The sequence below is a fragment of the Bos taurus genome, chromosome 10, assembly GCF_002263795.3.
Source record: "Bos taurus isolate L1 Dominette 01449 registration number 42190680 breed Hereford chromosome 10, ARS-UCD2.0, whole genome shotgun sequence".
NCBI lineage: Eukaryota > Metazoa > Chordata > Mammalia > Artiodactyla > Bovidae > Bos > Bos taurus.
Window position 1 is genome coordinate 93840695 of NC_037337.1, and position 12345 is coordinate 93853039.

Consider the following 12345-nt stretch of genomic DNA (forward strand, 5'->3'; position numbering starts at 1 on the left):
TTCTGCTTCATCCAGCCAAGCGTTTCTCCTGGTGTACTCTGCATATAGGTTAAATAAGCAGGGTGACAATATACAGCCCTGACGTACTTCTTTTCCTATTTGGAACCAGTCTGTTGTTCCATTTCCAGTTCTAACTGTTGCTTCCTGACCTGCATACAAATTTGTAAGAAGACAGGTCAGATGGTCTGGTATTCCCATCTCTTTCAGAATTTTCCACAGTTTATTGTGATCTACATAGTCAAAGGCTTTGGCATAGTCAATAAAGCAGAAAGAGATGGTTTTCTGAAACTCTCTTGCTTTTTCAATGATCCAGTGGATGTTGGCAATTTGATCTCTGGTTCCTCTACCTATTCTAAAACCAGCTTGAACATCTGGAAGTTCACGGTTCACGTATTGCTGAAGCCTGGCTTGGAGAATTTTGAGCATTAGTTTACTAACGTGTGAGATGAGTGCAATTGTGTGGTAGTCTGAGCACTCTTTGGCATTGCCTTTCTTTGGGATTGGAATGAAAACTGACCTTTTCCAGTCCTGTGGCCACTGCTGAGTTTTCCCAATTTCCTGGCATATTGAGTGCAGCACTTTCACAGCATCATCTTTCAGGTTTTGAAATAGGTCAACTGGAATTTCATCACCTCCACTAGCTTTGTTCATAGTGGTGCTTCCTAAGGCCCACTTGACTTCAAACTCCAGGATGTCTGGCTCTAGGTGAGTGATCACATCATCGTGATTATCTGGGTTGTGAAAATCTTTTTTGTACAGTTCTTCTGTGTATTCTTGCCACCTCTTAATATCTTCTGCTTCTGTTAGGTCCATACCATTTCTATCCTTTATCGAGCCCATCTTTGCATGAAATGTTCCCTTGGTATCTCTAATTTTCTTGAAGAGATCTCTAGTCTTTCCCATTCTATTGTTTTCCTCTATTTCTTTGCACTGATCACTGAGCCCTCTTAATGGGATTAGTCTCTAAGAAGAGACATGAGAGAGCTAGTTTCCTCTCTTTACTCTCTGCCAGGGTGGATATAAGGGAAGATGGCCACCTGTGAAAAAGGGAGAGAGTCTTCACCAGATACCAGATCTGCTGGCTCTACCTTGGACTTCCAGCCTATAGCACTGTGAGGAATAAATGACTGTTATTAAGCCACCCCATCTATGATATTCTATTAATAGCAACCCAGATTAAGACCGCATCTATGCAGTGGTTGATTTTGGATAGAAGTCTTTACCTTTTAGATGAGTAAATTATCAAATGTGCCTTCAGACTGCTGAGTTAATTGACCTGTTTAATAGAGTTCTTTCCTGCCTGGACCATAGCATGTGGTTTACATAGTGTTAGCCTTTCCTTTTATTGCCCATGTGAGTACTAAGTATCTGATATCAGCCATGGTTTTATTGTGAATTATTAATAGTTAGCTCTTCCAACAACAATTGACTGGAAAGTTTGCTTCTTCTTGAAACCACACTTGGTTTCTATGACATAAACATAGAACAGAGCATTTGTCTACTTCTTAGCCATGGCTGGAAGCTAAGAAGCTAGTTCATCTAAAAAATGTGTCATCATTTTAACTAAAGAAAAATGGAACTAGGACATAAAACTGTTCCATGCTGTTTTGTAGTGGAATGTACTCTGTCAACTGCTTAGCCCTAGTAACTGAGAATTACAATCATCTGTAGGAAAACAGAAATTCTGAGGGGAGCAGAAATAACCTGGTATCTATTTATAGATGAAATAGCTTGGCTATCCCATTGTTTCTTTTTATAGGATCAGGAATTGAAAGCAGGGATACAATTAGAAACTGTATTATGATTCAGAACAGTGAAGAAAGACTTAAATAATTATTAACAATTTACTGAATTGTAAAAGTTCAGTTTTTTCCATCCAAGATCATCTTGTACCTTTCATAGAAGAGTCAGTTGAGAAAGTTGGACTGTAGCCATTTGTGTATAAAATTGGTATAGATTTACAAGGAGCTACCTAGAGAAATTCAGTGCTTCTTCTTTGAAAAAAGACAATTTTTGCATAGTGAAATATGTCGAGAAGCCAAATAAAGGTATTGTTGTTGTTGTTTAGTTGCTAAGTGATGTCCAACTCTTTTGCAACCCCGTAGACTGTAGCCCACCAGGCGCCTCTGTCCGTAGGATTTCCCAGGCAAGAACACTGGAGTGAGTTGCCATTTCTTTCTCCAAGGGGATCTTCCCAACCCAGTGATAGAACCAACATCTCCTGAATTACAGGTAGATTCTTTACCACTGAGCCACCAGGAAAGCCCCAAATAAAAGTTTAGATGGGCATTAATGTGTATTCTGCATGCTAGGCTTCTGTTAAAATTGTTTTAGGTACTTATTTTAGTGGGCTGCATTAAGCTAAATTCAAAGCTAGACATTTCCCTCTTTTGATATCAGAATGTAGAAAGGAGTATTGTCAAGATAAAAAAAAATGCCACATGTAATGAGTTTTACCCTTCCATGGAGAATGAGATTAAAAAACTGATGGAAGAAGCTTGTCTTTGTTAAGAAATAAGTAGGTTGGTGACCCATGAGATATGTTAGACAAATAAAGGAAGTAGAAAGTTTGTGTGTGAACACAGAAAGTGAGGGAAGGAACAAGTAGTCACTAAATATTTATCATATGCTAGCTATACTCGGCCTTCCCTGGTAGCTTAGCTGGTAAAGAATCTACCTACAATGCAGGAGACCCCGGTTCAATTTCTGGGTTGGGAAGATCCCCTGGAGAAGGGAAAGGCTACCCACTCCAGTATTCTTGGACTTCCCTGGTGGCTCATCTGGTAAAGAATCTGCCTGCAATGCAGGAGACCTGGGTTCGATCCCTGGGTTGAGAAGACCCCTGGGGGAGGGCATGGCAACCCCCTCCAGCATTCCTGCCTGGAGAATTCCATGGACAGAGGAGTCTGGTGGGCTGCAGTCCATGGGATTGCAAAGAGTCGGACACGACTGAGCGACTAAGCACAGCACAGCACATGGCAGGGCTCTGCGTGGGAACCTCAGTATTTGTGAGAGCCGGAATCAGCTATTCATGAGTGCCATTCATTCTGGCCCTACCTATGCGCTGCCAGATAAAAACCATCGCTGCTCATCACGCTATCACGCTGATTGTTGAGCGACACTGTGGCCACAGGCTCTTGCCTCTGGATAGGCAAGTGTTGCCTCCTGAACACACAGGAACCATTGTCTCAAGGTGATTGCTCACCTGACAACAGGTATTGAGAGAAAAACGTTTCAAAAGCTTGGAACCAGACTCGTACCCCGCAGGCAGTGGGCTTTCTATTGGTATCCCTTTATCACGCCCACCATGGATCAGCCTCTCTGACTCTCACAGTGAGTCGCCGATGGCAGTGGTGGCCACTGTCCCTTCATCCGTCTGGACCCGCACGGCTCCCCTTCACCCGGTCGTGTTTGTCCCGTCTCTCCGCTCTGCCCTCCTTTCTGGCTCCTCTTCCCTGGCTCTCCCTCTCCCTTTCTCACTCTCTGCATAATTTGCCCTTTCTCCTTCCAACCTTCCCTTCCTTCCCCCTTTTCATCTTCCCCTCTCCCTTCCTTTCTTATCTGTTTCCTGTCCTTTCCCTTCTTCTCTTTTCCTCTCTTTCTTTCCCTCTCTTCTTTTTCTGTTTCTCTTGACTCTCCTTGCTGCGGCTTCTGCATGGTTTACTTTAGAAAGATTTTAGGGTGGTTTAATGGGAGAAGACAGAAAGATAGTATTTGTGAAAGTAGGGTGAAAAAGATAAATGGAAATCTTGGGTGGAGATAGAAAGTCAAAGTAGAAATACTGCACTCTGCAGAGCCCTCCTTATTAGACAAGAACCACACATCTGGCTCTGTCTTCCAAAGTTGATGTGAAAGGGGAAACTGATGAGTATTCCCAACTCTTGGGGCATATTGCTAGTGTGAACAGAACTGGGCTCTGTTAGTAAGGAGTGAGGTTATTGAGTAGAAAACTAGACAGTGTCCCTTACACCCTGTTGATGGGAATTGTGTCGTGTGGAGACCCCTAACTGAGGGCATGGAGTGCTAGACGCTGAGCTTTGCAGCTTGGAACTGCCGGGAGCCGGCATATTGCATATTGAGTGCATATTGCATATTGAGTGCAGCACTTTCCACAGCATCATCTTTCAGGATCTGGAATAGCTCAACTAGAATTCTAATCACTGCCGGGAGCCAGTGTGAGGAGCTCCACCCATGACAAAGGTCATAAGGAAGGAGGCTCCGCATACGCAAAGGCGGGATAGAGCCTTAGGAGTCTCCCTGAAAATTCTCGAGCATTTACACCCCAAAACCAGAGTCTGCCTACTTTCTGCTTTGTGCTTTCACCTACACCTCTGACTTTACGGGGGGGCTGTCCTCCACTACCTCTCTGAAAAAAGAGTTAGCTTACAGCTCCAGTTAATAATTCCTGGGTGTGACCAGTGTTTTAACCTACAAACTCCTTTGGAAATCCTCTAGCCTGCCTGAATAGGTTTTTCTGGCCACATGTGATTGTTCAGAGCCTCCCAACTGTGGAGAGGCAGGAGATGTTCTAAACTGTCTAAACACAAGATTCTTTTGAGTAGTTAAAAGATTGATTAGAAATTGTATTGGTGAAGGGATTTTCACTTGTTGGGCCAATGTTTGCTGCTAAGTCTCCATATCCCTTACCTGCTGTGTCCCTGGCAGTGTATTGATTAATAGAATTGGTGTAAGTAGTAGCTTTAATGTTTGTAACCTGGACCCTTGAGTTAATTCTTTTTCTTGTTATAGCCCACCACACCTTTGCTCTGTAGGAATGCAACTTTATCTAATGCTTTTGGAGGGTGGCTCCTGACCAATCACCTTTAGAGAAAAATAAGTTTTCTGAAGAAAGGATCTTAAAATGTTAACAGGCCTCCTGGCCAGAAGATGATGCAAATCACCTAAGCTTTTGCATATGGTAAGTTTGCAGGAAGAAAGCCTGGCTTGCTGCCTGACTCTACCCCTTCGCCCATTATCCTCTATGCATAACTTAAGGTATAAAAACTACTTTGGAAAATAAAGTGCGGCCTTGTTCACCGAAACTTGGTCTCACCATGTCGTTCTTTCTCTTACCTTCTGGCTGAATTATTCAGCCTCTTTTCTCCACTGAATTTCCTCACTGAGCTATCCTTATTCTATTAGTCTTTATATCCTTAATTAAAGTTTAATTAAGCAGTTGTTTCCTGATCCTCGCCGACGCCGTCCCCGCTTCGAATTCCCTGGATCCACCGGGGCTGGACCCCGGCATGGAACAAAGCCGCGGTTCTGATAGTGAGTGAGGACACTGGGAAAGGTGAAGGCAGCACTCAGCGTTTCTTACAGTGTCCTTCCAGGCTGATAGTAACGTTCAAAGCATAATTCAGTGATAATTAAAAAATCAGCAGGACCTCCTAATATATTCTGGATAACTCTTTTATAGTTCAATCTACAGGAAGATATTAAAGTTTTCTCAATAAATATTTTTTAGGTACTGAAGCCTGAGGCCAGCTTCGGATTTTCGTTGCTAGCACTAGCCTCTCCTTGAAAGAACCAGCATGACTTGGAGGTAGCTGAATCTGTGCTTGGGGCCAGAAGAAACAGGTCTTCCCTGAAGTCAGTCACAGAGCCCTTCTGGGAGGGGGCCCTCTTCCTCCACATCGGTTCTTTGTGGAGGGTAACAGCGCCTGTTAAAGACAGAGGGAGTCTCCTCTGGATGCAGGGAATCAGGCGCGATATCACACTTTGCCAGTAGATGGAGACACCTATCTAGCCGGTGGGGATTCCTGACGAGAAATCCCTTAAGTTTGCGCACTGAATAGGAATCAGGATTTTCTGTCATCAGTTGTTATCTTGACCCTTTACTGGGCTTCCCTGGTGGCTTAGAGGTTAAAGGTGCTGCCAGCAAGGCGGGGAGACCTGGGTTCAATCCCTGGGTCGGGAAGATCCCCTAGAGAAGGAAATGGCAAACCACTCCAGTATTCTTGCCTGGAGAATCCCATGTCCGGAGGAGCCTGGTAGGTTACAGTCCACAGGGTTGCAAAGAGTCAGACTATGACTGAGTGACTTCACTGAAGGATCAATGGTTGTCTTGACCCTTTACTAGTCGACTTTAACTTAGAGTGAGATATATATGTTTGAATAGTAATATAAGCATCAGTATTTAGTTGTATATACTCAATTTTAATTAGTGGTAATTAATGCTGCAAGTGAAAGAGGAGAGTGAAAAAGTTGGCTTAAAGCTTAACATTCAGAAAACTAAGATCATGGCATCTGGTCCATCACTTCATGGCAAATAGTTGGGGAAACAGTGGAAACAGTGGCTGACTTTATTTTGGGGGGGCTCCAAAATCACTGCAGATGGGTGATTGCAGCCATGAAATTAAAAGATGCTTACTCATTGGAAAGAAAGTTATGACCAACCTAGATAGCATATTCAAAAGCAGAGACACTACTTTGCCAACAAAGGTCCATCTAGTCAAGGCTATGGTTTTTCCAGTGGTCGTGTATGGATGTGAGAGTTGGACTGGTGAAGAAAACTGAGTGCCAAAGAATTGATGCTTTTGAACTGTGGTGTTGGAGAAGACTCTTGAGAGTCCCTTGGACTGCAAGGAGATCCAACCAGTCCATTCTGAAGGAGATCAGTCCTGGGTGTTTCATTGGTAGGAATGATGCTAAAGCTGAAACTCCAGTACTTTGGCCACCTCATGCAAAGAGTTGACTCATTGGAAAGACCCTGATGCTGGAGGGATTGGGGCAGGAAGAGAAGGGGACGGCAGAGGATGAGATGGCTGGATGTCATCACTGACTCGATGGACATAAGTTTGAGTTAAACTCCAGGAACTGGTGATGGACAGGGAGGCCTGGTGTGCTGCGATTCATGGGGTCGCAAAGGTCGGACATGAACTGAGTGACTGAACTGAACTGAATTGAATACTGCAAGAAAATATTATTCAAGACAATGCCAATGATTTATATATGAATTAAGAATATACATACAAATTACAGATGAGAAACACTTTCCAGATAAACAAGGTGTCTTGTAGAAGAACCAGTGGAAAACTGATCAGGTGAGTTTTAGCTGCTGTGGCCACAAAGCTTTCAGCCTAGTTTTCGATCTTGGCTGTACATAGTAATCATTAAGGCGGTTAAAAAAATTACTGATGCCTGAGCCTTGTCCAAGAGATTCTGATTTAATTAGTCTGAGGTGGAACCTAAGCATCGACTATTTTAAGTTTCACAGGTGATTCTGTTGGGCAGCCAGCATGAGAGCGCCCCACTGGCCTGTGGCCGACACTAGCCCGTGTTGCGGTCAGTTGCCTAAAAGGACCTGTCTCCCCTGATACCACAGGTGACCTGCTGGACATCACCTGTGGAACCAGGAAGGCTTCTGCTCTTTGGTGTAGAAAAGCTTCTCTGTGTGCATGTCCTTTGTGATGGGCACATTTCATCACTGTGGAGAGAAATATTTTAAAAAATAAACTTAAAAAAGTCATACTTTGCACTTTATTCAACTTTGCTGTTCGTTAGTCATTTTCCAGTAAGTATTCTTTGTATAAAAGGGACACAAGAAAGCTTTGGACTTTGCCCATATCAGGGAGGGAGTCACCCAGGGTTGAGGCCTTGGGCGTCACTGCCATGAGTTCGGGCCCATGTGGCACTGCCGAGGGCCCAGCGGCCTGCGGTGGTGAGGGTGAGTTATACTGCGTTCAGACAGGGAGACTGAATGGTCTTTTCCTCAGTTAGTTTTCAAAACAGCCTATGAGAGAACGCTCTCGTTGTCATTTCTACATGTGAGGCAGCTGACAGGAGTGCTTCAGTGACTCCCCCAGGGTTACCCAGCTGATAAGAGGTGGGACCAAACTATTTGGGGTTCTGACTACTACACTTTGCCCTTCTCATTTATACCTGTTCCCCTTAGGAATGCAATGCCTTCAAGCAAATTAGCTGGTTCCACGGCTGTTTTCTTGTTCATTATCTGGAAATGTTATCTCTTAGGGTTGTACTGAGGGGTATAAGATATGTTGTATGAGAAAGCTCTCAGGAGCCTGACAGCACAGCGCGGAAGCCTGTAAAATTCCCATCCCACTGCTGGATACACTCTGATGATCATTCTGACACTTAGTCTGCCTCTTTAGTCCCACAAAACCTCCAAACATTTTAAACCACTTAGATAATATGACTTTTAAACAGAGACATGTAGAAGCGCAAAGTCCAAAAAATCCATTCATTCCTTGAGCAGTTATTTGCTAACCACTTACCAAGTGCTAGCTATTCCACTGAGAATGTAAAGTTAAATGAGCCACGAATCACACTTCGAAGGACCGTCTCATCTGGGAGCCCAAAAACCTGCATCATAACTGCAGAATAGTGGTGTAAAATAGTAACTTCGCTGATATGCTAGAAATATTAACCCACAGTCCCTCATGTTTGTTGACTGCTATGTGCTCGGTATTGTGCTCAGTGCTTTTTGACTTTGAATTAATCCTCAAAAATTCCTTAAGAGGTAGATATGAGGTAGGTGTCAGTAATATATCCACGTGTAGACGAGGAAACTAAGGCCCAGAAAGGTGACATAGCTTGCTCAAGGTCTCACATCCCATAACATAAGCACTTGATCTTACTATTTCACTTGCACTGATCTCTCTACATCCACATGTGGTAAATGACAAAAAGGAATGCTGCAGCATGGGAAGTCCCTTCATGCTGCAAAATACACAGCTTAGACGGTAGGTCATTTATACACCAGATCATAAAAGGTCAAGGTCATGAATGGAATTCACTACAGTTCAGTTCAGTTGCTCAGTCGTGTCAGACTCTTTGTGACTCCACGGACTACAGCACACCAGGCTTCCTTGTCCATCACCAAGTCCCGAAGCGCTCAGATTCATGTCCATCGAGTTGGTGATGCCATCCAACCATCTCATCCCCTTCTCCTCCTGCCCGCAATCTTTCCCAGCATCAGGGTCTTTTCCAGTGAGTCAGTTCTTCATGTCAAGTGTCCAAAGTATTAGAGCTTCAACTTCAGCATCAGTCCTTCCAACGAATATTCAGGACTGAATTTCCTTTAGGATGGACTGGTTGGATTGTCTTGCTGTCCAAGGGACTCTCAAGAGTCTTCTCCAACACCACAGTTCAAAAGCATCAATTCTTCAGTGCTCAGCTTTCTTTGTAGCCCGACTCTCACATCCATACATGACTACTGGAAAACCATAGCTTTGACTACATGGACCTTTGTTGGTAAAGTAATGTCTCTGCTTTTTAACAAGCTGTCTAGGTTGGTCATAGCTTTTCTTCCAAGGAGCAAGCATCTTTTAATTTCATGGCTGCAGTCATCATCTGCAGTAATTTTGGAGCCCAAGAAAATAAAGTCTGTCACTGTTTCCATTGTTTCCCCATCTATTTGCCATGAAGTGATGGGACCAGATGCCATGATCTTAGTTTTCTGATGTTGAGTTTTAAGCCAGCTTTTTTACTCTCCTCTTTCACTTTCATCAAGAGGCTCTTTAGTTCCTCTTCACTTTCTTCAACAAGCGTGGTGTCATCTGCATATCTGAGGTTATTTATATTTCTCCCAGCAATCTTGATTTCACCTTGTGCTTCATCCTGTCCAGCATTTCTCATGATGTACTCTGCATATAAGTTAAATAAGCAGGGTGACAATATACAGCCTTGATGTATTCCTTTCCCAATTTGGAACCAGTCCATTGTTCCATGTCTGGTTCTAATCATTGCTTCTTAACCTGCGTACAGATTTCTCAGGAGGCAGCTAAGGTGGTCTGGTATTCCCATCTCTTTCAGAATTTTCCACTGTTGTGATCCACACTGTCAAAGGTTTGATCATAGTCAATGAAGCAAAACTAGATGTTTTTCTGGAATTCCCTTGCTTTTTCTATGATCCAGCGGATGTTGGCGATTTGATCTCTGGTTTCTCTGCCTTTTCTAAAACCAGCTTGAACATCTGGAGGTTCATGGTTCACGTATTGCTGAAGCCTGGCTTGGAGAATTTTTAGCATTATTTTACTAATAATGTGTGTGAGCTGAGTACAGTTGTGCGGTAGTTTGGGCATTCTTTGGCATTGCCTTTCTTTGGGATTGGAATGAAAACTGACCTTTTCCAGTCCTGTGGCCACTGCTGAGTTTTCCAATTTGCTGGCATATTAAGTGCAGCACTTTCACAGAATCATCTTTCAGGATTTGAAATAGTTCAACTGGAGTTCCATCACCTCCACTAGCTTTTTCGTAATGATGCTTCTTAAGGCCCACTTGACTTCACATTCCACGATGTCTGGCTCTGGGTTAGTGATCACACCATTGTGATTATCTGGGTCCTGAAGATATTTTTTGCACAGTTCTTCTGTGTATTCTTGCCATCTGTTCTTAATATCTTCTGCTTCTGTTAGGTCCATACCATTTCTGTCCTTTATTGTGCTCATTTTTGCATGAAATGTTCCCTTGTTATCTCTAATTTTCTTGAAGGGACTATAGTCTTTCCCATTCTATTTTCCTCTATTTCTTTGCGTTGATCACTGAGGAAGGCTTCTTATCTCTCCTTGGTATTCTTTGGAACTCTGCATTCAAATGGGTGTATCTTTCATTTTCTCCTTTGCCTTTCACTTCGCTTCATGAAAAGATGCTTTTCAACATCAAAAATAACCTTTCAGTGGAGGCCAGATACTTTCATACTTTGTGATGGATTTGAGTGCTAAGAGAAATTCCCAATCCAGATATTTTAATAGGCCCATTCGTTTATTGAAGCCTCAGCATTAATGGTCTTGTTGGTTCGATGGACAGCACTGATTAAAATGTGAACATCAGTCCCAGAAGTGAAGCACCACCTTGAAATGTTGGCAGTCATTGGTGTAGCAGTGCCTTCCTAGTCTGGTGGTTAAGTGGGGAGCAGAAATAAAGAAGATGGCAGCCCCTGATTTTTAGATATAAATGGGGACTGAAGAGGGAAGAAGGACATTAACAAAGAGAGAGCAGGGTACTTGGGCCAGAAAGTGCATTGCACAATTTTGCCTTGTACACAGCAAAGGGACAGAGTTCCATTAAGGAAACCTTTCTCTTTCACTCAGGAAGTGAATAAGTGGGAATAACTAGATATTCTGCTGTCATTTTTCCCCATTTAGTCTATTTGCCACCCCGCAACCAGGGTAATTTTGGTAAAATGGGATGATGTCACTCTCCTGTTTGAAGTCCTTCAGCAGTCTCCATCTCCTTCCCATGTTCTACCAGGCCCATTTGATCTCCTGCCCGTTTCTCAAGCCTCAATTTACAGCAGTCTATGACTGTCGTTTGTAGCGCATGTACCCTGTAAGCATTTTTCAGTGGTGAATTATTAGAAGACAAAGTGCCTATCCACAAGAATTATCGATACCCCAGATACTGGGCTAAGTCAGATCCTCAGCTGTGTTCACGCTCTGTGACCCCTTTCCACCTTTATATCTGCCTTTTGCCATCCTTTTATCCTGCCAAACTGGAGGTCAGGTATATTTTTCTGTTTTTATTATTTTTTTTAAAAAGCAAATCAAAGGCTGATCACTGCCCGCATAGCAGGAGGTTTCTGTAGCTGCTGCCCTTCCTCTGAGACTCCCCAGAAGGGGCCTCCCTGCAGGAGCCAGTTCCATCTTGGCACCTGTTTGCTCTCCTGCTCTCGTTTGGAGGACCCAGCATCCTGCCGGGCCCCTGCACTGTCATCTAAACAGCCCGCTCTCCCCAGAGGCTAGCAGCACCCACGTCTTGTCGTACCTTCCAGCTCAAAACAGGACAACTGTAGAGCTTGCAGACATGAATTCAGGTCCCGGCCCACATGCTTATTGGTTTTTGATCTGGAGCCGTTTCCTTAACCTGGCTATAGTTTTCTCAGATAGAAAGTGGGGGAAATAATATTTGATTTACAAGATTGGTATAAGAATTAAATGACACAATGTGTGAAACCTCACAGTACCTGATACAAAGAAAGTCTTCCCTAAATTAGTCTCTTTCCCTTCCCACTAGACCAGCTTGTCCTGTGTTCTAGAGCAGGACGCTGGTTCACACGGCTGTTCGGCACCTGTTCTTCCTGGGAACCACCTCACTTCCTGTGGAGGAATCATTTAGCCTCTGTAGCTTTGGTGGGGCTGTAAATTAGGAATTTTATTCTTTGTGCACTTGTGCCAAACTAGGTCAGTTGATTGATTTCTCCCTGGATTTACACAGGAAGGTGTACAGACAGGAAGGACAGATGCTATCTACACACGGAGCGCTCTCAGCCCTGCCTCATCCCTCTCTCACGTCCAGACTTGGTTCTCCAGTGTCTTGTCTGTTCCATAACTACTTGTTATTCCTTTAATACACTCTCTTCCTGGTTAAGGAAGCAGAGTTGTT